Source organism: Schistocerca piceifrons, chromosome 2 (assembly GCF_021461385.2).
Source record: "Schistocerca piceifrons isolate TAMUIC-IGC-003096 chromosome 2, iqSchPice1.1, whole genome shotgun sequence".
In the NCBI taxonomy this organism is placed as follows: domain Eukaryota; kingdom Metazoa; phylum Arthropoda; class Insecta; order Orthoptera; family Acrididae; genus Schistocerca; species Schistocerca piceifrons.
The window spans coordinates 368,028,984-368,055,823 of NC_060139.1; the positions used below are offsets into that span (position 1 = coordinate 368,028,984).

At 44.3% G+C, this 26,840-nt stretch overlaps 1 non-coding gene across 1 annotated transcript; it reads left to right on the forward strand.

The window, feature by feature from the left end:
• The first annotated feature begins 1,966 nt into the window (after positions 1 to 1,966).
• Trnat-ugu lies at positions 1,967 to 2,040 on the forward strand. Its single transcript has one exon. It is a non-coding gene; the product is annotated as a tRNA-Thr (tRNA).
• Positions 2,041 to 26,840: the final 24,800 nt, after the last annotated feature.

A 26,840-nucleotide genomic window follows, 5' to 3' on the forward strand; every position in this document is an offset into this window, starting at 1 on the left:
TTAAGAAATTCTTTGTATCGACACCCACTTTGTCACGACGAGATTAACTACGGCAACTTCAGTTGCTTTTCAGTTCTTATGCTCTATATAACTATTAAATGTGGCCAAATACGTGAATTTATCGCCTTTAACGCAGAATAACACTCCGTTTTCTGAGTGTATAAGCAAATTGGAATTGTTTACTGAGCTCCTACACTCCTTCCTAAAAGCAGTCATGTGGAACATCTAAGGTGTCTTTGCATATAATTCCCTTAGTACCACAAAATTCAGTGCCACTGGGAAAAGTTGTTTCGGTTCTCAGTTTAAGCAGTGTGTCTCCTGTAATTTCGCCTGGTCTGTTGATTTAGTGCCGGCCGCGGTGGTCTAGCGGTTCAGGCGCTCAGTCCAGAACCGCGCGACTGCTACGGTCGCAGGTTCGAATCCTGCCTCGGGCATGGATGTATGTGATGTCCTTAGGTTAGTTAGGTTTAAGTAGTTCTAAGTTCTAGGGGACTGATGACCAGAGATGTTAAGTCCCACAGTGCTCAGAGCCATTTGAACCATTTTTTTAGATCTGTATTTATGCTTCGGAAAGGGATATGTTGGGGCTCCAGAGTTACTCACTATTGGTCGAATGCCTTCTTTGTGGGTCTTTGTTAGGCTATACATTCCAGGTGGTGCAGCAATGCGCTGGCGAAGTAAAGGCATTCGACCAATAGCGAGCAACACTGGGGCACCAACATCTCCCCAGACGAAGCATCTGGCTTATCTTTTCGACCCTCATGTCGACAACTGTACACATCACATATGAAACTAGGATAATTTCATCGGTCAGCTGAATGAGTTAAGGTTGCAGGAGTCCGACATTATGGTCACCTTTGATGTCGTCTAACTTTTCACTCGAGTCCGCTTGGAAAACCAATCAATGAGAAGTGCAGCCATGAGCTGACACAGCTTTATAGACACGTTCTCAGATCAATCTGTTTTATTTTCAATGGACCATGCTATGAGCAGATTGATGACGTAGCCATGGGCAACAAATTTTGTTCAAGGACTACTTCGAGAACATAGCACTGGAAACCGACGAACTATAGCCTGTTTGTTTCTTTCGGCATGTCGACGACATGTTTGTCATCTGGCCACATGAAACCGAAAAACTACAGAAATTCCTGGAACACCTAAATTCCATTCAGGAAGAAACATAGTTTGTCATGAAACAGAAACAGATAGCGAACTTCCTTTTCACGAAGCCCTAGTTCGCTTGCTCACAGAGCACCCCGCAACCGCATCAGTCAATGTCAGAATTTATGGCTAATTTTCCTGTGGCTGAAAAATGCTGGTTAAGAGTAATACACATAAGAGGGAGACAGTAAGTCAGAGAATATGTTCTCATTTTTAAGGAAATTGGGTATTGAATACAGAGACTGGCGAAAAATGAACAATATCTACAAACAGAACGTGGTAGTGGTAAAAGTGGAAGATGAGCATAGACTGTCACAGTATGTACAGTGATAGACAAGGTCGCAGGTTGTCACCACTGCTTATCAACTTCTATGTGGAAGAACTTCTGAAGGAAGTGAAAAATAGTAAAAATACGATGAAAGTACCAGAGAAACACATTCATGCTAAGGTTCGTAGAACTCAAAGTCCTACCTTTCGGAGGTAAAGCAATCAAACGGAATGTTGATCGGAACCTGGCATTTACTTGCCTGATTTCAAGACAAACACGATGATCGTAAAGAGCAACAATAAGAAGAACAGTGACTTACTAAACATCAAAATTGGAGGGAGACACAATATAAGTGATAAAAAATCCAAAACGGATAAGGTTGTGGAACCAATGAAGCATTTATATGCCTATTTAGATTGTAATCCGTATGATGTCACTGCGCAGCGCTCGTAATAGAGACAACGGAAAAAAGAAAAGCAATCGATGGCGAAATCTGACGTTTTATCACAGCAGATCTAGATTTCAACTATTAAACAGTCCTCGGTGGCTCAGATGGATAGAGTGTCTGCCATGTAAGCAGGAGATCCCGGGTTCGAGTCCCGGTCGGGGCACACATTTTCATACGTCCCCGTTGACGTATGTCAACGCCTGTAAGCAGCTAAGGGTGTTCATTTCATTGTAATTTCATTCTAACGAGCTGCATGGTCACTGATGGTATCTGTTCTTTCGGACATGTCCGAAATAACAGATACCATCTTAGTATATAGGTGACGTTAGGCCAAAGTATCACGTAGTTCTGCAGCAACCAATATTGTTTGCTTCGTGACACTTTAGACTAATGTCACCTGTTATTAAGTGCAATGAAGACGACTATATAACACAAAAGTCTTGATATGTTGTAATAAAACGATGTATTTCGCGATCAGCTGCTGTTCTTTTCTCCATTGTGCACGCTGAGGCTGACGAAAAACATTTCGTAAAAGAATTAAAACGTATCTGCAATTGAGGAAGAAATTGTGGCAAATGTACCGAGAGAAAACGTGCTGGGGAGAAACTGGAAGCACTCCATGCGAAATGCTACAGAAGAATGCTAAACATAAAATTCAGGTCTCAAGTAGGTCTACTCACTGAAGTGAATGAATACGATAAGGAAAGAAACCTATGGAAAACTCTTGTTGTGGTGTCCAGAGGGTAGTTCACTTGATAGTGTAAGAATAATAGAAAAGAATAATTGATAATAACGTGCGAGGAAAGGAGAAGATAAATATGGTGGAACGCATCATCAATAGAATAACTGACAAGTGTAAAAATAACACTTGTTGTGTCTGAACAATGGAAACACAGGTTCAGAGGGAATGCATGTTGCTATCGTCTCGGCTTGGAACTTCCAGCAATTCCAGTCCCTGAGCGCTTCTGCGTATCTGAGTCGATTTTGACGTAACTGCTCATATAAATAAACATTACTACACCGTTTGTGTTACGGCCGAACTGTGCGTTAAGCAGGATGATAATCAGACGGGACAACAGTGTGGCGCTGTGTATGTGAGGCCTTTCAGAGCCTACAGGCAGAGGAAGCTGAGCCAGCTGGCAGTTCGCTGTTCACGCGCGCCTCTTCTCCCATGGGGTGCGTGCCAGCCATTGTGCGCTTCCTTCCGCCTAGATAGCAACAGCCTGCTCCTCAAGTGAATGTATTGATAGTTTCGTAGAGCTGCCATAATCGTAAATAAGAGTGCTATCCGGAAATTAAGGTCAGATCGGTTGCGATGTGGAAATCAAAAATGTTTTATTTGCAACAGTTAGCTACACCTTCCAGCAACTTCTCATCATAGTCGCCACTCCGACTTAAAGACATTTGTCGTAGCATTTTACCCTCGTCATGGAGGGTAGTCGCCAGTGCTTTCCGCCAATTCTCTACACTGGTCTACAGCTCGTTGTCTATGCCTCTTCACTGTCAGCCGTTAACGTCACCAGAGATGAACATTAAAGGGAGGCAGTTACGGGGTGTACTGTGAGTGATCGAACATATCCCATCTTCACTGGCCCTCAAAGTGTGGCCGAGAACTATCATGAGTAAGGAAACGCATGATAGTTATGTTATGTGGGTTCCATGACATCAGGGTAAATCTCACATCAGGCCCTCATACTTGGCGGGAGACACTTTTTCTAGGCATATTTACGTGCTCACTGTCGGGATACGATCGGTCTCGTTCCCGCAACAGCAAGTCGGCCGGTCTCGTTCCAGCCTCGGTCCCGTTCCCGTCTGTTTCGGTCTCGGTCTCGCTCGGCCGGACTCGTCCTTTTTCGCGTGGCCACTCGTTGCAGTTCCACTGCCGAGGAGGAGGAGGAGATTAGTGTTTTACGCCCGTCGACAACGAGGTCATTAGAGACGGAGCGCAAGCCCGGATGAGGGAATGATTGGGAAGGAAATCGGCCGTGCCCTTTCAAAGGAACCATCCCGGCATTTGCCTGAAGCGATTTAGGGAAATCACAGAAAACCTAAATCAGGATGGCCAGAGACGGGATTGAACCGTCGTCCTCCTGAATGCGAGTCCAGTGAGCTAACCACTGCGCCATCTCGCTAGGTTCCACTGCCGACTACTCATAATTAGTTCAGCATCGAGTTGTTCGTTTCGTTCGCTTCGCACGCCCATTCTAGATCTGTTTCAAACCTCTTTTGAACTCTGAACTTCTGGTTCTTTTCGTATTCTATTCAGCGTCCACGACCGGCAATTAAAATGTATTTTATAATTACATAAATTACATAAAAATTACGTGGTATGTAATACATACATCTTTTCAGGCAACAAAACGGCGTATCAGCTTACTTCACAATTTCGATAAACAGCAGAAGAAATATTTGTAAAAAGGCAAGATTCTTTGCTATTAGACATGCAAAGGACGTCGCCACGGCACACACGAATTGCCATTTTCCGTCTTTTTTTGATCCAAGGTAAAAGAGCATGTTCATTGTTATGGAAGGCAGGTCGACTTACAACCGAATGAAGCACGCGCTTCGAAATCGAGTGTATGGTGTCACATTTTGTAAAGAGAATACGATAACTCCTACAATATTATTTCATTGGTACAGGGTGTAGCACGAAAAATCGGCCCCGAGTACTAGACTGCTCATTGTCGCTTACCAATCGTCATCTGTTGTTTCGAAGTTGTTTGCAATAGCTTATTTTTTATTTTTTCACTCCATAATTAGTACATGTTTATCTATTATGCTCGTAGCGGTCAACAAATCGTGCGTAACTAGCGATCAGTCCGTACTCGGGACTGGTTTTTCGTACTCGAGGCCGGTTTTTCGTGCGCCACCTTATATTATTTCACTGCGATCAGCCACATAACGCTACATTGGGTTGTTTGGGGAAGGAGACCAGACGGCGAGGTCATCGGTCTCATCGGATTAGGGAAGGATGGGGAAGGAAGTCGGCCGTGCCCTTTCAAAGGAACCATCCCGGCATTTGCCTGGAGCGATTTAGGGAAATCACGGAAAACCTAAATCAGGATGGCCGGACGCGGGATTGAACCGTCGTCCTGCCGAATGCGAGTCCAGTGTCTAACCACTGCGCCACCTCGCTCGGTCATAACGCTACAGTTAGCTAAACGATTTGTTTTGCAGAATCACGAAAATTAGAAGTTAGTGAGAATTCTGTTATGAATAAAAATTCTGTATTCCAGGGGGGAGGGCGTCCGGTGCGGCCGATCGGTTCTAGGCGCTTCAGTCTGGAACCGCGCGACCGCTACGGTCGCAGGTTCGAATCCTGCCTTGGGCATGGATGTGTGTGATGTCCTTAGGTTAGTTAGGTTTAAGTAGTTCTGAGTTCTATGGGACTGATGACCTCAGATGGTAAGTCCCATAGTGCTCAGAGCCATTTTTTTCCCTGGGGGCGGGGGGGGGGGAGGCAAGTGCCACCTCTTGGTGCCTTCCATCTTCAGTCACCTAAGCTACTAATTTTCAGTTTTTCATAAGAACCATATACCAAGCATAATGAACGGTGAACGAGTAAAAATGAACGGTTCGATCACTGGTGAACTAGTTCCCAAGGATGAACGACTTTGCCCATCTCTAGATCATAAAGATAAATTATGTGTGTGAACGAGCATTGTACTGTTGAAAAATTTCACCACCATGTTGTCACGTGAGAGGTAACACACGAGGCCGCAGGATGTGCATGAAGTACTGTTATGGTGTCAGAGTTCCCTTAGTCACTAACAGCTGTGACAAGAAGTCACAGCCGATGGTTCCCCTCACTATGTCGCCAACAATGACACCGCTGTGCTTCTCCAAAACAATGTACGAATGGGATCTGCAACCAGGTCGCCCTCATACTCGCCGACGATGTTCATCCGGGCTAGTGTAGCAACGCGATTCATCGCTGAACACAATGTGATGTCATTTATCAGCATTCCATGCTCCCTGGTCACAGTGCCACTTGAAACTGAACCGTTTGTGTTGCTTTGTTAATGGCTGCCTGCGCATGGGACGTTAATTGCCTTGTCCGGTTGCTCCTGCTCTCTGCCCAATGGCACTCGAAGCCCAATCGTTTGTGTTGCTTTATTAATGGCAGCTTGCGCATGCGTCATTAATTCTCTTGTCCGGCCGCTCCTGACCAATGGCACTCGAAATTCAGTCGTTTGTGTTGTTTTGTTAATGGCAACCTGTTAATTTCCTTATCCATCTGCCGCCATTCTCAACCAACGGTGCGGGATGACATATAATATTGCAGGAAGTCCACTACATGTTGACAGATGTCAGGTGCAGATGTGAAGAGGTTATCAGGTGCTTGGTGCACAATATGTCGATTCTTCCTTGAGATGGTCAGATGTGGTGGATCGGAACCTTGGCGATGAGTATGCCTGCCCTCACGTTCCCATGCAATCAAACAACAGCCCCAAAAGTCTAGAATTTGCACGTTTCGATCAGCCGGTCAAATGAAGACCACAATGACGCGGCGTTCAAACTATATCATGTGCTGCTATTAATGCCGTCTTACACGAGTACGTGGCACCTCCGTGTCCTACACAGTGACCATCCAGTACAAGACGCTGTTTACGGCCCTTGTATAATCTACCAGGTCTGGTAATAGCACTAAACACAGACAGCACTAATGCACTCTGGTGGTCATTGCACCTGTCACAGAGAATTGCAATTCAAATAATTGACATACCCACTGATGGTGTGTATACCTACGAAGTTACATTGGTGTCCCACCACGTCTTCTGGTTGCTTCACTGTTTTTGTCAGACAGAGTATTAAAGCATCACCAGTGATAATGTTAACACAGGGGAAGAGTGCCTATGCAGTTTGCGACCTGTTCTCAAAATTGCTTGTAGTTCCACAGGCAGAACTTTAGCTTAATTAACAGTGTAACAAGAGTACATGTAGGGCAGTGTCAACACACTCAGCCTTTGATGATGCCTGGCAATAGAAATATTGCCTTTATTCAGTTTCAAACAGATGGTCCCAGTCTAAATATCATTAATATAATATTAAAAGCTACTGACAGTTCAATAACTTTTTTCTATCTCCGACTTTCATACATCTTTGTATCTATAACCATTTCAATGTGGAATGAGAGGATATGGCGAATGTAACGACAAAATACCTCTACCCGTTTCTCGCTGTCTTGAGACGCTTGCTTGCACTGTTTGCAATAATTCGGTGCTTTGAGGCCGCCAATGGTCTATTTAATATCATCCTTGAAGATGGTCGTAAAAAAAAGTGATTGATCGAATGCTATTCCAACTGTACTTAAATATATTTACACAGACAACTCTCAGAGTTCCACGTGGCATACTGATTCAAGAAAGATCAAGATTCTACATTCTGTCAACAACGAGGTCATTACAGACGTAGCACAAACGCTGAGGTGACAAAAAGATGTGGTCATATACTTCTACAGATGGCGGTAGTACAGCGTACACGAGGTATAAAAGAGCAGTGCATTGGTGGAGCTGTCATTTGTACTCAGGTGATTCATGTGAAAAGGTTTCCGACATGATTATGCCAGCACGACGAGAACTGACAGACTTTGAACGCGGAGTGGTAGTTGGATCTAGACGCGTGAGACATTCCATTTCGGATATTGTTACTCTGTTCAGTATTCCGTCATCCGCAGTTTCAAGTGTGTGCCAGGAATACCAGTTACAGTTATTACCTCTCATCAAAGGTAATGCAGTGTCTGACGGGCTTCACTTGACGATCGAGAGCACCGGCGTTTGCGTAGATAATGGTTCAAATGTCTCTAAGCACTATGGGACTAAACATCTGAGGTCATCAGTTCCCTAGACTTAGAACTACTTAAACCTAAGGACATCACACACATCCATGCCCGAGGCAGGATTCGAACCTGCGACCGTAGCAGCAGGGTGGTTCCGGACTGAAGCGCCTAGAACCGCTCGGTCACAGTGGCCACCTGTTTGCGTAGAGTTGTCAGTGATAACTGACAAGCAACACTGCGTGAAATAACCGCAGAAATGAATATGGGAGGTATGATGAAAGTGTCCGTTACAACAGTGATGCGAAATTTGGCGTTAATGCGCTATGGCAGCAGACGACCGACGCGAGTGCCTTGTCCAACAGCACGACACGACCTGCAGCGGCTCTCTTGGGCTCGTGATCACATCGATTGGACCGTAGACGACAGGAAAACCATAGCCTGATTAGATGAGTCCGAATATCAGTTGTTCAGAGTTGATGGTAGGGTCTGAGAGTGGCGCAGACCCCACGAAGCTATGGACCAAAGTTGTCAACAAACCAGTACGCAAACTGGTGGTAGCTCTATAACGTTGTGGGCCGTGTTTTCAAGAAGTGACTGAGTCCTCCGGTCCAACTGAACCGAACATTGACTCTAAATTGATATGTTCGGCTACTTTGAGACCTTTTATGGACATTATTTTCCCAAACAATGATGGAGTTTTTACAGAGGACAATTTGCCATGTCACCAGACCACAACTGTTCGCGATTGGTTTGTAGCACATTCTGGACAATTCGAGCGAATGATGTGGCCACCCAGATCTCCCGATATGAACTCCATCGAACATTTATGGGACATAATCGAGAGGTCAGTTCGTTCACAAAATCCTGCATCGCAAACACTTTCGCAATTATGGACGGCTACAGAGGCAGCATGGCTTACTGTTTCTGCAAGAGACTTACAGCGACTTACTGAATCCGTGCCAAGACGAGATGCTGCATACGCCGGGCGAAAGGAAGTCCGACGCCATATTAGGCGGTATCCCATGACTTTCGTAAGTACAGTGTACACTATCTGATCAACACCACACAGACAGCTTTATGTAATGTGGAAGCCACGAGAGGAGTACCTGCCAATATATAAGGAGACAGGGAGTATTTTGTTGTTAGTAGAATCGAAGTAACGGAAGAATGGATCGTTCAGAGCAGCTCAGTGACTTTGAAGCTGGGCTAGACATTGGATGACACCTGAGTAACAGACCCATCAGCGAAATATAAAATAATTCAATCTTTCTAATGCTATCAAAGTCGACTCCCGGTGATGTGACTCTGCAGTGTATGACCGAATTCGCACAGTTTTACGTAAATTCAAATTGTACTCTTACGTGGCGACGAACTGGTACAATCACATCAGGTTCCTTATGGTTCAAATGGCTCTGAGCACTATAGTACTTAACAGCTGATGTCATCAGTCCCCTAGAACTTAGAACTACTTAAACCTAACTAACCTAAGGACAGCACACGCATCCATGCCCGAGGCAGGATTCGAACCTGCGACCGTAGCGGTCTCGCGGTTCCAGACTGAAGCGCCTAGAACCGCTCGGCCAGCAGCGGCCGGCTTTTACTAATTCTGATATTCACTGAGAATTACTGCTCTATTCTGTTGATCTGCTTCATACGTAAAAATTAGGGAGGAAGCAAGCAATACTGTTTCTTATTCCACAATTAGGCTGCCATCCTTAAAACTTTTGCGGAAATAACTGCCGAGAATACCAAGCCACAGCCAAATACACATCCGAGGCAAAATTCCTAGCAAAGCGGCTTCCAGTTGCCTCCCTTGGCACCGTCGACGTGTACCGTGCAACGGCTAGCCACTGACTGCGTACCGTTCACACCAAGGAGCCGCCCAGTTCGACCGCCAAAACCCCCTTTCACATCGCGCCATGCCACTTCCGTTGTGGAGGGACTTCACTACATCTTTTATATTTTACAATACAAGTGTCCTAAGCATGAACCAGTTTCAAATATACATTGTTTTTCTTATAAATATACCATATTATAAAATTTCATTATTTTAAACATCATTTATGTTGTTCCATACAAACATCACTAACTTTAAATTTCCTGTCACAAACCAATGACCTTAACTAACAAAGAATAAAAACTTCATAATTACAGATACACAGTTACATAATATAAACCTACTTGTAATCGATATAAGTGTTACACCTTGCCCCATCGTAGTTGCATCGTCAAAACTGTGGTGGCTAATGATCTTACACAGCTTTTTCTCGTCTCTGATATATCACTAAATAGCGACCAAAATGACGCTTTCCAGAGCTATTGCTCCAGCAGTAGCCATGGCTTACAACACTTCACAGCGCCTTAAGTCTGGAAATTGTTCCATCCGCGACTTGATTTTTTCTGAGACAACTTAATAACGTGCAGGTAAACACCACACCACTTTGGGAATGTTTCGTCGCACTGTTTATCACAATTATAATTTTACATCTTCGTTAACTGACATAGTATCAGCACACTTCGAAGCCTCACTACGTTGTTTTCCCTGCATTGTTGCGCACGTCACCACGGAGCACGCCAGGCCAAGCGTTCAATTAGAATGCTTGATTTTCGCGTCAATACTTTTACTTCTGGTTAATTCATTATTCAAACCTTTGGAGCAGTGAAGTCATTTACAACTTTATCTTTTCAAAGAAATGTGTATAAAAATGACTTATTTTATGACATACAAAGATATGATGGCTTTTTATCAATTGGGGAGGACTGAGAACTTCACCTAGCCACGCCAACTGTTACTCTGTGGCATTATGTAAGCTATGACATAGCATTTACATTTGCACCCGAGGATGCAATTTAAAAGTTGCGAAACCGATTGTGTGAGTTTATGATTGACCCGAAAAATATAGCTACGACAAATGAACATTTCATTCTGTTTCATTTTAATAGTTTTAACGCTGATTTTAAATAAAAACTGTTAACTGTATGCATTGTCAAGCATTCATGTATAACTATTTTAGTTGCCACAGTTTTAAAATGATCTGTAACTTTTAGGGACAACACGTGAACATGAACTACATGAGGAAGGAACAGGAATATTCAGAAGTCTTCGTAATGATTCAAGAAAGATGAGATAAAGGAAATGCCCGTGTTACTGACTTAAAAGAAGATTGCACCACCGACAAATTCATGTCCTTTCAGTACCTTTATTGTAACTTTCTGTTTTTGAGATACTCCTGTAGTTCAAGATGCAAAACATTTAATAAATGCTACAGAACAGAGGTTTCCTGTAGTCTACTGTTATTATGAGCAGCACATTTGTTCACTGCTTACAGAAAACTTCAAGAAATTTCGCGAATATTTATGTTAGTGCAGGTAGATACTTTTACAAGAGTTCAGCATAGAATATTTCTCAATCGAGATTTTGGATATGAACGAAACACAGGTGGTACAGTTTGGCCGATCATGTTTAAGTGTTTGCTCGCATGTAATGCTATTTTTTTCTGTTTCCTTAACCACGACAGCACATCGTTTTGCTTAGCCATGAATCTGATTTTGATTAGGCATTTATCACAGACAACGTGTTGAGGTTCGAAGAAAAGTAGGAAGCCACGTTCATTTCAAATTGCAGTGAAGTAAATCGAAAAAGAAGACAGAAATACATAAGGAAAAAATGGACAGTGGTAGATTTTCTTGTTTCTTTTCTTCGCTTTAATATGGCTCAGGAGTTCCAGATAGTCAGTTTGAACTATATGGCGGTGTTGAGAGTAATGGTCCACAGACAAGTTTCATCACAAGAATAATGTGAGAACATTCTTGGTGTTTTCTGCCAGTGATCAAGGTTACATTTTCGCAAGTAGAGTTGAAATATATATTTAAATCCTATGTAACCTCAAATTTTTTTGTGCAAACACAGCGTTCATCGTTTCGTTACATCCAGAGAACATTCAGATTTTAATATAGCTGTCATTCGATAAAGGTCAATGCTTTTCAAACTGTTAAACGTATTGCTCTGCGAGTCCGATATTCATGACTGACCTGAACTGACATATCCGAGAACGGATTTGCGTTGCACGAAGTATAGAGAAACTAACAGTTTTATTTCGAAACAGTTGTGGTGAGTGAGCGGATTTATTTATTTATTTTGCGTCGAATTGGTAACAACAGCCACATCTCCAAATACATGTCGCACTAGAACGAAGGATGTTGTGCAAAGCACATCTCTTCATACAGTTATGAATAATGTCTGTACCTTCATTCCTAGCATTGTAAATTCGAAGAAACGTCTTTCAAATTCAGATGTTCAAATGTGAGTGAATTCCTAAGGTCCCTAGACTTACACACTATTTAAACTAACGCAAACTAATTTATGCTAAGAACAACACACACACCCATACCCTAGGGAGGCGCAATCCGTGACATGACGCCTCGAACCGCGCGGCCACTTCGCGCAGCAACCTGTCCTTGGGCAATGTTAATTCTATGTTATATATACACACACATCAAAAAAAGTTTTGCATCACCTCGGTTCTGAGAGTTCCGGATCCTGCACAGAAAATGCAATAGAGATCAACATAAACATCATTTCCGCCCTTTTTATTGCTCACGAAAACCAAACATTGCATGTTGTACCATCATACAGCGAGACCTTCAGGGTTGGTGGTCCAGACTGCTGTGCACACCGGAACCTCTAATACCAAGTAGCACGTCCTCTTGCATTGAAACATGCTTGCATTCGACGTGGCATACTATCCACAAGTTCATCAAGTCACTGTTGGTCCAGATTGTCCCACTTCTCAACGGTGATTCGGCGTAGATCCCTCAGAGTGGTTGCTGGGTCACGTCGTCCATAAACAGCCCTTTTCAATCTATTCCAGGCATGTTCGATAGGGTTCATGTCTGGAGAACATGCTGGCCGCTCTAGTCGAGCGACGTCGTTATCCTGAAGGAAGTCATTTACAAGAAGTGCACGATGGGAGAGCGAATTGTCGTCCACGAAGACAAATGCCTCGCCAATATGCTGCGCATGTGGTTGCACTATCGGTCGGTGGATAGCTTCATGTATCGTACAGCCGTTACGTCGCCTTCCATGACCACCAGCGGCGTACGTCGGCTCCACATAATGCCGCCCCAAAACAGCAGGGAACCTCCACCTCGCTGCACTCGCTGGACGGTGTGTGTGAGGCGTTCAGCCTGACCGGGCTGCCTCCAAACACGTCCCCGACGATTGTCTGGTTGAAGGCATATGCGACACACATCGACGAAGAGAACGTCATGCCAATCCTGAGCGGTCCATTCGGCATTTTGTTGGGCCTATCTGTACCGCGCCGCATGGTGTCCTGGTTGCAAATATGGACCTCGGCATGAACGTTGGGAGTGAATTTGCTCATCATGCAGCCTATTGCACACAGATTGAATCTTAACACGATGTCTTGTGACTGCACGAAAAGTATTATTCAACATGGTGGCGTTGCTGTCAGGGTTCCTCCGAGCCATAATCCGTAGGTATCGGTCATCCACTGCAGTAGTAGCCCTTGGATGGCCTGAGCGAGGCATGTCATCGACAGTTCCTGTCTCTCTGTATCTCCTCCATGTCCGAACAACATCGCTTTGCTGCACTCCGAGAAGCCTGGACACTTCCCTTGTCGAGAGCGCTTCCTCACATAAAGTAACAATGCGGACGCGATCGAACAGCGGTGTTGATCGTCTAGGCTTGGCTGAACTACAGACAACACAAGCCGTGTACCTGCTTCCTGGTGGACTGACTGGAACTGATCGGCTGTCGGACCCCCTCCGCCTAATAGGCGCTGCTCAAGCATAGTAGTTTACATCTTTGGGCGGGTTTAGTGACGTCTCTGAACAGTCAAAGGTACTGTGTCTGTGATACAATATCCACAGTCAACGCTATCTTCAGGAGTCCTGGGAACTGGGGTGATGCAAAACCTTTTTGATGCGTGTGTAAGCTGTCACTAGCACTAAGGAAGTACTGGTTTTTTACATCAGCAATTTATTTTCTTTATATCTCTTACAAGTTTCACGCACCAGATTATATTATTTTCATTTTTATTCGAAAAAGTATTGTGATCTTACGAACCTTGACCGATGATCCCTCATGTAAGTGATTCCTCCTATTCATTTGGTCAGCTTGTAATGCATGTGCACCTAAATAATTCGCAGGGACTGCTTGCGATGACTCTAGAAGTTGTAGTGTTCCACAAAGCCGTAAGCTCGAAGCGTTCATTGACCGTGACTTGTGAAACATCTAGTTTTATGGGTCAATGTGAGACAAACAATGAAAGAACGAACTAAATAACTGAAGTAACATTTATAAGTATGTTAGAGGTTATAAATGATACGTGTTCTCAGTGTTCAGATTACTGTTGTTGCTGATATGGACAAGCAAATTGGCACTTCAGTAATCGAACAGGTTTTCACTTGTCTTCCTTCCTTATCATAAGGTTTAATCTAATGTGTATTTATGCCACTATGTATCTTCAACAGTACCATAAAGCGACTTAAACAGTCGTAATGCTCATCAATCAATCCCGCCTGGTGATATGGTTTTCCCAAAAATTTATTTCTCTTCGAATTTTGCTTAACATTTGTTTCTTTCATATGTTTCTAGCGCACTGAACTTTCAATGGTCTTTAGTAGAATATCGTTTCGAATCTAGTTAGAAGAGCTCGAAAATTATTTCTTTCCCTCTATCATTCTTCTGTTTCTCAGAATTACCTAACACTAAACACAGTCTTAAGCTTATTTGTCTGCATAGCTAACATGAAGTTACCGTTGTTATTCGTAATTAATCCTTCAGTTTCTGAACACAATATCAGAATTGCTTTTATAGTATATTTATTCCTTGTTAAACTAATTTATTGTCTTTACACACAAATTGTATTTCGTTGATATCAGTAACGTAAGATCTCACTTGGCGAGAGCAATATTCATATCACCACCTGGCCATTATGGAGCAGATTTTCTGTTGATTGGCTAAACAGTTTCAAGAAAATACAACCCTAATCCTTCAATAAGGTCACAGCTGTTTCTGTCTCCCATCATTGTCCCAACAAGCTGGTGTTCCATTTCTATCAGTCTGTGACGCTGGGCTACTTATCTCTAACCTTTCGCTTTCTTCCTCCAAAACGCGAAAATGGTTACACTTCTAAGCTTGGAAGTGTGAATAATATAATGTTCTAGAAAGGCGCAATTTCAGATGAATCATGAATACTAGATAAAGATTCAAAAACATGTCTAACATGAACTGACTTCGCTCTATTATTAAACGAGAGGAGCGTACCTTACCGCCCGATATCGGTTTCAATGCACAGCATAAACATGACAGGTAAGACACTCGTCCCCTTGTTTTGTGAAATAGTCCTGAAGTGACCTATTGCGAAATACTACCGAGAGCTCACTGAAACGGAACACACTTTCATCAGCAAGCGATAAAGCTGCTATTCGCAGTGAATATTTCATACAAACGGTTTCTGTGCCATCCTGTAAATATATGTGCTCCTGTTAGGTAGAAAATACGTCCAATTCCACTCATGTGGCTTTACTAGCGATGCTGTCTGACTAGCAGTGTCGAAGAATGGTAATAACTAAGCCCTCAGGCCTGAACATTATTCAAGTTCATTTTTATGAACCAAACGCGGTTACCGAGACGGGTAGCCCATTAATTAGCACACTTGACTCGCATTCGGGAGGACGACGGTTCAAACCCGCGTCCTCGCATCCTGATTTAGTTTTTCCGTGATTTCCGTAAATCACTTAAGGCAAATGTCGAGATGATCATTCCCTGCTCCCATCTTGTCCTCCGTCTGGAATGACATCGTTCTCAAAGGGACACAAAACACTAATCTCCTCCTACGGTCTCCGTTGTCATTATGACACTTTTGAGTATGACTGTGAAGAGAGATTGTGCTTCTATCCAGACCAGCGGAGTAGAATATCAACATATTAATATGTCACGCTGCAAGGCATGAGTTGTTATGAGACTACGTGGAAGATTAATTGTTTGTGCCGGACCAGGACTCCAAGCCATATCCCTGTATTTTGATGCCAATGCTATGATGGACTGACCATTCAAGCACGGCTCGCGAGGTGCCACCCCAAATTCAGTTTAGTCAGTTTCTAAATCAGTGTCTGCAGAAACGTGTTACGCAAGATCACATTGATAATAGACCACATGATGATGGTGGTTGAACTCCGTGACTGTGGATTAAATTGTTTAAAGAAATTCACCAACCAATCACTCAGTGGCTGATTACAGTATTTTTTCTTATAATTCAGTACCGCTTTATCCATTATAGATTATCACACGGCAGTGGTACAAGGTGCAGTCATATTAATGTGACCACCGCCTATGTTCGACTCAGCTTGTGATAACCACTCAGAGACGCCTGATGGCAGCACTAGCAATGGAGGTTATATAAAATGTATTGGTGGGTCAAGGGTAGAAATGTTTCCGAAATGGATAAGTCTGTAAATTGATCGCGTGCCGCCGTGGTTAAAGTATACCATGCATGGCAAAATGACGCAATCCAAAACCGGCGGCGAGGCAATTGTGATGCACCACGGGACATAGATAACAGCGATGAACAATGGCTGACAGATGTGTAGAGGCGAACAGATGTGCAACTATTGAGCAACTGACTGCCCGTATGGCTCAAATGGTTCAAATGGCTCGAACACTATGGGCCTTAACATCTGACGTCATCAGTCCCCTAGACTTAGAACTACTTAAACGTAACTAACCTAAGGACATCACACACATCCATGCCCGAAGCAGGATTCGAACCTGCGACCATAGCAGCAGCGCGGATCGGGACTTAAGAGCGTAGAACCGCTCGGCCACAGCAGCCGGCCTGCCCGGATTAACCAAGAGGCTACCTGCAGTGTCTCCCCAACGACCATTCAGCGAAAGTTGCTGCGCATGAGCCTCCGCGGCAAGAGCATGATTCATCCACCCATTCTGACAGAGGCTGGAATTTGCACACCATTACCGCAACTGGGCGTCCGCTGCGTGGCTACAGTTAGCCTTTTCAGATGAATCATGTTTTATGCTCCACGGGGCAAATGGCCCTCAAACATCTGAAAGCAGACACCCTGCAGCCATCGTCGGACAGGCCCAGGGTGGAGGAAGGGGCGTTATGGTCTGTGGAATGTTTTCGTGGCGTACCCTGGGTGATCTCGTCATTCTGGAAGGCACAGTGGGTCAACACAAGTATGCACCTATTTTTGGAGACTGTGCCCACCACTACATGGCATCTAATAGCAGGACAATGCAACATGTCACACAGCTCTGAATGTACGTGTGTGGTTCGAAGATCAGCAGGGTAAGTTTACCGTACTCCGGTGCCCATCACACTCTCCGAATTTAAACCCAGTAGAGAATCTGTGGCACCGACTCGATCGGGCCGTGTGTGCCATGGATTATCAATCTAGAAACGTAGCGCAGCTGGCCACGGCACTGAGGCTCTTCAGTATCTTCCAGACCCTCATTGGCTCCCTTCCGTCTTCCTTCACGTCTCACACAGCCCTGCGTCTGTGGGACGGAGCATGTTTCGATCAGCCATTGGCCTGGACGACGGCGTCCCCAACACGACTGTGAACCAACTGTAACAAGAAACATGATTCATCCGATCAGGTGACACGCTTTCAAAGATCCACAGCCGAATCTCGACGATTCCGTGGCCAGTGCAATCACAACTGACGATGTCAATCTACATGGAAACACGAAGGCGTTGTCTATTGGGGAGCCCCATGCTCAACAACGTACTCTTAACGGTGTGCTCCGAATTGTTTGTGCCTGCACCAGCATTGCACTCTGTCGTCAGATCTGCTACAGACCGTCGCCTATCCCAATTGCAGAGCGGGAAAGCCTCCGACCTCCATGTTCTGCGACGATGCTTGGAGATCCTACATGTTTCGCCCACTTGCACTTTCACTTACCAAAGATGTTCACGGCTGTAGCACGCGAACAGCGTAATAGCTACACCATTCCCAGGGTGCTCGTTAGCAACCACCGGGTCATAACAATCTACCTTTTGCGAAATTCGCTCATGTCGGGGAACTTCTCCATTTGCGATCCTTATTGTCGCTAGAGTAATTCCTCATTCGTATCGGCTCCGCTTATATACTTTCAAAAATGGCTCTGAGCAGTATGGGACTTAACATCTGAGGTCATCAGTCCCCTAGAACTTAGAACTACTTAAACATAACTAACTTAAGGACATCACACACATCCATGCCCGAGGCAGGATTCGAACCTGCGACCGTAGTAGTCGCATGGTTCCGGACTGAAGCGCCTAGAACCGCTCGGCCACCGCACTGCATCAAGTGCCCGCAGGCAACGACCTTGCTGCCGTAGCTACACCGTTTCCCGTGAGATCACCGAAGTTAAGCGCTGTCGGGCGTGGTCGGCACTTGGATGGGTGACCATCCAAGCTGCCATGCGCTGTTGCCATTTTTCGGGGTGCACTCAGCCTCGTGATGCCAAATGAGGAGCTACTCGACCGAATAGTAGCGGCTTCGTTCAAGAATACCATCATAACGACCGGGAGAGCGTTGCGCTGATCCCACACCCCAATGTACTGCCCCTTCTATCCGCATCCTCCTCTGAGGAATGCGAATGTGAAATAATCTGGGTTAAGTTAAGTATCAAAGGTGGGTCAGATATGATAGTCGGATGCTTCTATAGACCACCTGCATCAGCAACCGTAGTAGTTGAGCGCCTCAGAGAGAACCTGCAGAACGTCGTGAAGAAGTTTCGTGATCATACTATTGTAATAGGGGGAGACGTCAATCTACCAGGTATAGAATGGGACAGTCACACAATCAGAACTGGAGCCAGGGACAGAGACTCTTGTGACATTATCCTGACTGCCTTGTCCGAGAATTACTTCGAGCAGATAGTTAGAGAACCAACTCGTGAAGCTAACGTTTTAGACCTCATAGCAACAAATAGACCGGAACTTTTCGACTCCGTGAATGTAGAAGAGGGTATCAGTGATCATAAGTCAGTGGTTGCATCAATGACTACAAGTGTAATAAGAAATGCCAAGAAAGGAAGGAAAATATATTTGCTTAACGAGAGTGATAGGGCACAAATCGCAGAATATCTGAGTGACCACCATCAAACGTTCATTTCTGAGGAAGAGGATGTGGAACAAAAATGGAAAAAATTCAGAAACATCGTCCAGTACGCCTTAGATAAGTTCGTACCGACTAAGGTGCAAAGCGAGGGGAAAGATCCACCGTGGTATAACAATCATGTACGAAAGGTACTACGGAAACAAAGAAAGCTTCATCATAGGTTTAAGAGTAGTCGAATCATAGCTGATAAGGAAAAGCTGAACGAAGCGAAAAAGAGCGTAAAGAGAGCAATGAGAGAAGCATTCAACGAATTCGAACATAAAACATTGGCAAACAATCTAAACAAGAACCCTAAAAAGTTTTGGTCATATGTAAAATCGGTAAGCGGATCTAAATCCCCTATTCAGTCACTCGTTGACCACGATGGCACCGAAACAGAGGACGACCGAAGAAAGGCAGAAATACTGAATTCAGTGTTCCGAAACTGTTTCACTGCGGAAAATCGTAACACGGTCCCTGACTTCAGCCGTCGCACGGACGCCAAAATGGAAAATATTGAAATAAACGATATCGGAATTGAAAAACAACTGCTATCACTTAGTAGCGGAAAAGCATCCGGACCAGACGAGATACCCTTAAGATTCTACAGTGATTATGCTAAAGAACTTGCCCCCTTTCTATCAGCAATTTATCGTAGATCGCTGGAAGAACGTAAAGTACCTAGCGACTGGAAGAAAGCGCAGGTCGTTCCCATTTTCAAGAAGGGTCATAAATCAGATGCGAATAATTATAGGCCTATTTCGCTTACGTCAATCTGTTGTAGAATAATGGAACATGTTTTGTGTTCTCGTATTATGACGTTCTTAGATAATACAAATCTCCTTCATCATAACCAACATGGATTCCGCAAACAGAGATCATGTGAAACTCAGCTCGCCCTATTTGCCCAAGAAATTCACAGTGCCGTAGACACTGGCGAGCAGATTGATGCCGTATTCCTGGACTTCAGGAAGGCATTTGATACGGTTCCGCACTTACGTTTAGTGAAAAAAATACGAGCTTACGGAATATCGGACCAGGTTTGTGATTGGATTCAGGATTTCCTAGAAGAAAGAACACAACATGTCATTCTTAACGGTTCAAAATCTGCAGATGTAGAGGTAATTTCGGGAGTACCGCAGGGAAGCGTGATAGGACCTTTATTGTTTACAATATACATAAATGACTTAGTTGACAACATCGGTAGCTCCGTGAGGCTATTTGCAGATGACACGGTTGTCTACAAGAAAGTAGCAACATCAGAAGACTCGTACGTACTCCAGGAAGACCTGCAGAGGATTAATGCATGGTGCGACAGCTGGCAGCTTTCCCTAAACGTAGATAAATGTAATATAATGCGCATACATAGGGACAGAAATCCATTCCAGTACGATTATGCCATAGGTGGTAAATCATTGGAAGCGGTAACGACCGTAAAATACTTAGGAGTTACTATCCGGAGCGATCTGAAGTGGAATGATCACATAAAACAAATAGTGGGAAAAGCAGGCGCCAGGTTGAGATTCATAGGAAGAATTCTAAGAAAATGTGACTCATCGACGAAAGAAGTAGCTTACAAAACGCTTGTTCGTCCGATTCTTGAGTATTGCTCATCAGTATGGGACCCTTACCAGGTTGGATTAATAGAAGAGATAGACATGATCCAGCGAAAAGCAGCGCGATTCGTCATGGGGACATTTAGTCAGCGCGAGAGCGTTACGGAGATGCTGAACAAGCTCCAGTGGCGGACACTTCAAGAAAGGCGTTACGCAATACGGAGAGGTTTATTATCGAAATTACGAGAGAGCACATTCCGGGAAGAGATGGGCAACATATTACTACCGCCCACATATATCTCGCGTAAAGATCACAACGAAAAGATCCGAGAAATTAGAGCAAATACGGAGACTTACAAGCAGTCGTTCTTCCCACGCACAATTCGTGAATGGAACAGGGAAGGGGGGATCAGATAGTGGTACAATAAGTACCCTCCGCCACACACCGTAAGGTGGCTCGCGGAGTATAGATGTAGATGTAGATGTAGATGAGGGTGACACGGCGGTCGGATGGTCCCGATGGGCCATTTGTGGTCTGTAGACGGAGTGGTGGTCACGTGCCCGCTACACCAACAGGCGGTACTGAGTCTCGCGGTGGGCTACATTGTTTTAACTGAGCAGTGACAGACGCTACATGAGAGGCGTTGTGCGTCACGGAGAGGTTTACTGCTGCAATTTGGAGAGAGCACTTTCCGGGAAGAGTTGTACAACATATTTATTACTTCATCCCACATACAGGGCGACGATAGTTGAACCAGACGAAAAAAACGTAAATTAGTCACAAACTACGGCGTGCACACACTTTATTCAACACGTAAACGTCACTACAGGTATTCGGATTTAGGTTATGACACGTATCAATGGTGATGATGTGGCGCAGACCAATAGCGAAATTCTGCATGACCCGCTGAAGTGTCGGAACATGGATGCTGTCGATGACATCATGAATGGCTGTTTTCATCTCAGCAATGGTTTTTGGGTTATTGCTGAACCACGTCTTGTCGAGATCAGGATCACTTTGGATAATGGTGATGAAATCATCTTACAAAACCTTCACGTACCGTTCGGTAGTCACCGTGCCATCAAGGAATATCGGACTGTCTTTGACTGGACATGGCAAACCACACTGTCATCCATTGAGGGTGAAGAGACTTCTCGATAGCGAAATGCGGATTCCGAGTCCCCCAAATGCGCCAGTTTTGCTTATCGACGAACCCATCCAAATGAAAGTGGACTTCGTTGCTAAACCAAACCATACAATTTACATCATGCTCTGGGAGCAACCGTGCGGTTTGAACGTCCTAAAGCAAACCATTCAGAAGTAATGACGATTTTATTTCATATAGTTCAATAATTGTCACCGTGTATATCTCCTGAAATTACCACGACGGAAAATTCCAGATTAGACCTAATATAGAGACTTATGTTACCGACAATCGTTGTTTCGACGCGCCATTTGCGCGTGCAGCGGGGAATAGGGGCTCAGTTAGTGGTAGCTGAAGTACCCTCCGCCACATATCATTAGGAGGCTTGTGGATTGTAGTGTAGATTTAGATCTGATGAAGCAAGTAACTTGACACTCGCTGCACGGAAGTCATGGGACAGCGATATGCAAATATACAGATTGCGGTAGTATCGCATGCAGAAGGTATAAAAGGATACTGCATTGGAGGAGATGTAGTGAATCATGTGAAAATGTTTCCGATGTGATTATGGCCGCGAGACGGGAATTAACAGACTTTGAACACGGAATGGTAGTTGGAGCTAGACGCATGGGACATTTCGTTTCGGAATTCGTTAGGGAATTTAATACCGCGAGGCCCACACTGTCAAGAGTGCGCCGAGAATACCAAATTTCAGACATTACCTCTCACCACGGACAAGACAGTGTCCGATGGCATTCACTTTACGACCGAGAGCAGCAGAGCTTGCGTAGAAATGTCAGTGCTAAACGACAAGCAACACTGCGTGAAATATCCCTAAGAAATCAGTGTGGGACGTACGACGAACGTATCCGATAGGACACTGAGGCGGAATTTAGCGTTAATGTGCTATCGTAGCAGAAGATCGACGGGAGTGACTTTGCTAGCGGCACGACATCGCCTGCAGCGCCATATCGTTTGGACCCTACACGACCGGCGAACCGTGGCCTGGTCAGATGATCCCCGATTTCATTTGGTAAGGTTCAAGTGTGGGGCAGACACCACGAAGCCATGGGTTCAGGTTGTCAAGAAGGCACTGAGCAAACTAACGGTGGCTCCATAAAGATGTGGGCTGTGTTTACATGAAATGGCCTGGGTCCTCTGGCCCAACTGAACCGATCACTGACTGCAAGTGGTTATGTTCGGCTACGACCATTTGCAGTCATTCACCGACTTCATGTTCCGAAACAACGACGGAACTTTTATGGATGACAATGCGTCATATCGCCATGTCACCGGACCAGAATTGCTCGTGATTCGTTTGAAGAACATTCCTGACAGTTTCAGCGAATGATTTGGCCACCTAGATTACGTGACATAAATCTCATCGAAAATTGTGGGACATAATCGAGAGGTCAGTTCGTCCACAAAATCCTGTACCGGCAACACTTTCGAAATTGTGGCCGGCTACAGAGGCAGCAAGGCTCAATATTTCTCCAGGGGACTTTCAACGAGTTGTTGAGTGAATGTTACTTCGAGTTTCTGCACTATGCCGGGAAAAAGGTGATCCGACACGATGTTAGGAGGTATCTCATGACTTTTGCTAACTCAGCGCAAAGTGGAAACTAGTTCCTCAGGATACCTAAACGAGAAAAGAAGAAAATGTATTTTTTTCTTAATTTTGCGCCTTGTTAGCAAACGGAAACGTAAGTCTAGAAAGCGAATGTCAGAAGCCTACCGCTGATATTTTTTCCTTTCGTATCACTTGTTGCTTTCTGAATTAGTTTGTCACAGTTTAAAGGAAATGTCGGTTCTTACTTCAGTCGAATCCTGAAATGCGTTTTATAGTCGCTTAACCTGAATTAACAAACGCAAATGTAAGTCTAGAAAGCAAATGTCAGAAGCCTACAGCTGATATTTTTTCCTTTCGTATCACTTGTTGCTTTCTGAATTAGTTTGTCACAGTTTAAAGGAAATGTCGGTTCTTACTTCAGTCGAACCCTGAAATGGGTTTTATAGTCGCTTAACCTGAATTAAAATCACAGTTAAATAAAACGCTATGTTCTGATGGCTAAGGGAGTGGAGAGAATATAATATTACTACATTACAAATATAAAACTAAACAGAATGGGCCAAATTTTGCCAACTGTGTTGTACTCACGGAACAAGTTTTAGTTGAATAACAACATTATGCATTGCTCTTTGGTAATATTTTCGGCGCATATGACGGTGAATATGATAGGAGAGTGCAACTAGATTTGACGGTGAGTTTCATGGTAGCCAAACTGTTGTGAGGCCTGGCGTCATTGAGTGGCAAGCGGAAGTTTCTTATCCTCTGGCGCGACTGGAAATTGAGGCTTTAAACCGAGTTAGTGTCGTTCTGTAGTGTTCTGAATTGACAGCTACTCGAGTCTCCAAGGCATCCAAAAGAAATGACATCTTGGCTATCTAAGAACACTGTGCTGATTACTTTACCTGCAGTAGAGTGTGTCTCGAACTGCTTCTTTGCTGGAAAATTCGCATTTCACCACTCCATGGACTGTTTGAGAGATTCTAGCTCTTACAAGGGAACCTCCCCATCGCACTCCCCTCAGATTTAGTTATAAGTTGGCACAGTGTATAGGCCTTGAAAAACTGAACACAGATCAATCGAGAAAACAGGAAGAAGTTGTGTGGAACTGGGAAAAAATAAGCAAAATATGCAAACTGAGTATTCCATATGCAAGATAGGCAACATCAAGGATAGTGTGATCTAAGGAGTGCCGTGGTCCCGTGGTTAGCGTGAGCAGCTGCGGAACGAGAGGTCCTTGGTTCAAGTCTTCCCTCGAGTGAAAAGTTTACGTTCTTTATTTTCGCAAAGTTATGATCTGTCCGTTCGTTCATTGACGTCTCTGTTCACTGCAATAAGTTTAGTGTCTGTGTTTTGCGACCGCACCGCAAAACCGTGCGATTAGTAGACGAAAGGACGTGCCTCTCCAATGGAAACCGAAAACATTTGATCGCAAGGTCATAGGTCAACCGATTCCTCCACAGGAAAATATTCATTGACCTTGTTATTGAAGTCGCGAGCTATATTTGCTGGATTCATATTGCCCACGGAATACATCTCACGTATTTAATGCACTCTCGTCCAAAGTAGCGAACAGTCAACTGCCAGCCAGTGAGCCTCGTTAGCAGGAATACTCTCTTCCGTGCGCAGTAGTCGACTGACGTCGTGTGTTTCGATGTTTGTTTAGGTGTAGCGTCCCCATACTACGGCGCAGTTACCTCGCATCGGACGGACGGACGGACAGATAATAATTGTCTGAACATAAAAATTAAACTTTTCACTCGAGGGAAGACTTGAACCAAGGACCTCTCGTTCCGCAGCTGCTCACGCTAACCACGAGACCACAGCGTTGGTGAGCCCAGAGTATCCTTGATGCTGCCTATCTTGCGCATGGACTACTCAGTTTGTATGTTTTGCTTATTTTTTTCATAGTTCTACACAACTTCTTTCTGTTTTCTCGATTGATCTGTGTTCAGTTTTGCAAGGCCTATCCACTGCGCCAACTTATAACTAAATCTGAAGGGGGTGCGATGGGGAGGTTCCCTTGTTAGTAGCGACACTACGTCTCATGTGTGTTGATGGTGATGTTCAAAAAAGTTTCACTTTCTGCCTCTTATTCGTCCAGCAGGTCACGAATAATTTCCATTTGACGATTTTTTTTCCTTGTCTAAGAATGCTCTGGACCTATCTTGAACACACTTTGCGATTATTTAGGAGAAGAAGAACTTCGTAGCCGAGACCACTGCAAAGAAAAAAACTTTATTGTAAATAACCGGTTTCGGTAAAACTAAGTTGTCATCTTCAGATCTTCATAAGAAATTCTTCACCTAAGTAGTCACTGCTGATCGCCTCCACGAACTCAACACGAGTAAAAAACACTTCAAGTAACCAAAGTTGCGTGACATTTTGTCTGAGGCATAACAGTCGACATTCAGCTGTGAACAAAATTTCGTGATCATAATTCGGGGATTATCACGGATGAAATGACCGAAACGCTGTTCATTACGAAATATGACATTGAACAGGGTCTACGGAGGGGTGGCTTCTAGTGCACATACTTTACACCTATACTGAAACGCGGCACTAACCGCCTCACATTCCTCACGTCTACTATATCGTATCCACACACCTTTTTTGATGAACAGCTGTAAGTCGTTGAATTTGTACGAGAAGTTACTTTGGCGCTTATGTGCGTTTCTGAGTTAGAGAAATAGATGGAAAGAGATCCTCCGAATGAAATTTCATCTCATCTGCTTAGGCTGCAATGTGTTGTTAAGGTCTTCATCACGGAATTTCATGCACTGCTGGGATTAAGACAGGGAGGGCTGTATGACGTGGGCTGCTCCTAGCAACGACAGACTCGCAAGCGGCGGGATCCTATTGATCGCGTGTAACAAGTGGCGGTAATACGCCACCAGCCGTTGCGGCCTAACCCCGCTCTAATTACGTGAAACGACTAATTATAGTAATAGGTACTTTGCACTGTGTTGTACAACACGCAGCACTCTGGAGAGAGACTAATGGAACTGCCGTTCGGCGCGAACACCTGTTTCTGGCGCTGCTTGAAAGGCCAAACTACTTCACCGAGAGCAGCTGTGGCAGTCCATTCGCTTACGCACCGGCTGAGTAATTGAATCCTGCGAAATTCTGATCAGTTTTATTGATTCAAAGGAGAGTTTTCGCGGTATCTAAAAACTGATTAAGCCTCTCTTGTTATACGGGAAGAATGTCACGGTATCACCTTCCATCCCGGCTGACATACTGTTTTTGCGCCAAAACCGAACTAGATTTTTTGACGTAGTCTACTTGCAACGTAAGTACACGCTGATCAGTGTTTCTCGACTAGATTGCATCCCTGAAACTGAAGGTATGTAAACTACATCTGCCGGGACCAGTGTTCTTTGAAAGGAGGACATTTGTTGGGCACTGTCGCGCTAACAATGCCCGTTCTAGGATTCGAGTACGCGCGCTTTTTTTCGAGTACGCTGAGACTCAGATAACTGGCCAGGTGCGAGTAGTGCTCGCGTTCTGAAGGTTCCGTACAAACTTAATTTTGTATGTAGACAGTTCATCCATTCAGGGGATCGGGAATCTCGACGATTTTTGCGTCCTATAGACACTGATACGGGAAAGACATCGGTCCGGAGAAATTCCGAGACTTTCGAGAATGTCTTAATTTTAAGCTGAAGTCGGATATCAAATACAAAAGAAATATTTTTGTTGTGTGATATAATTATAAATTAACAATTTTCCGATTTTTTGGTTTACTTGCAATATGAAACGTCCTTCTTCCAAATTTCATGATTC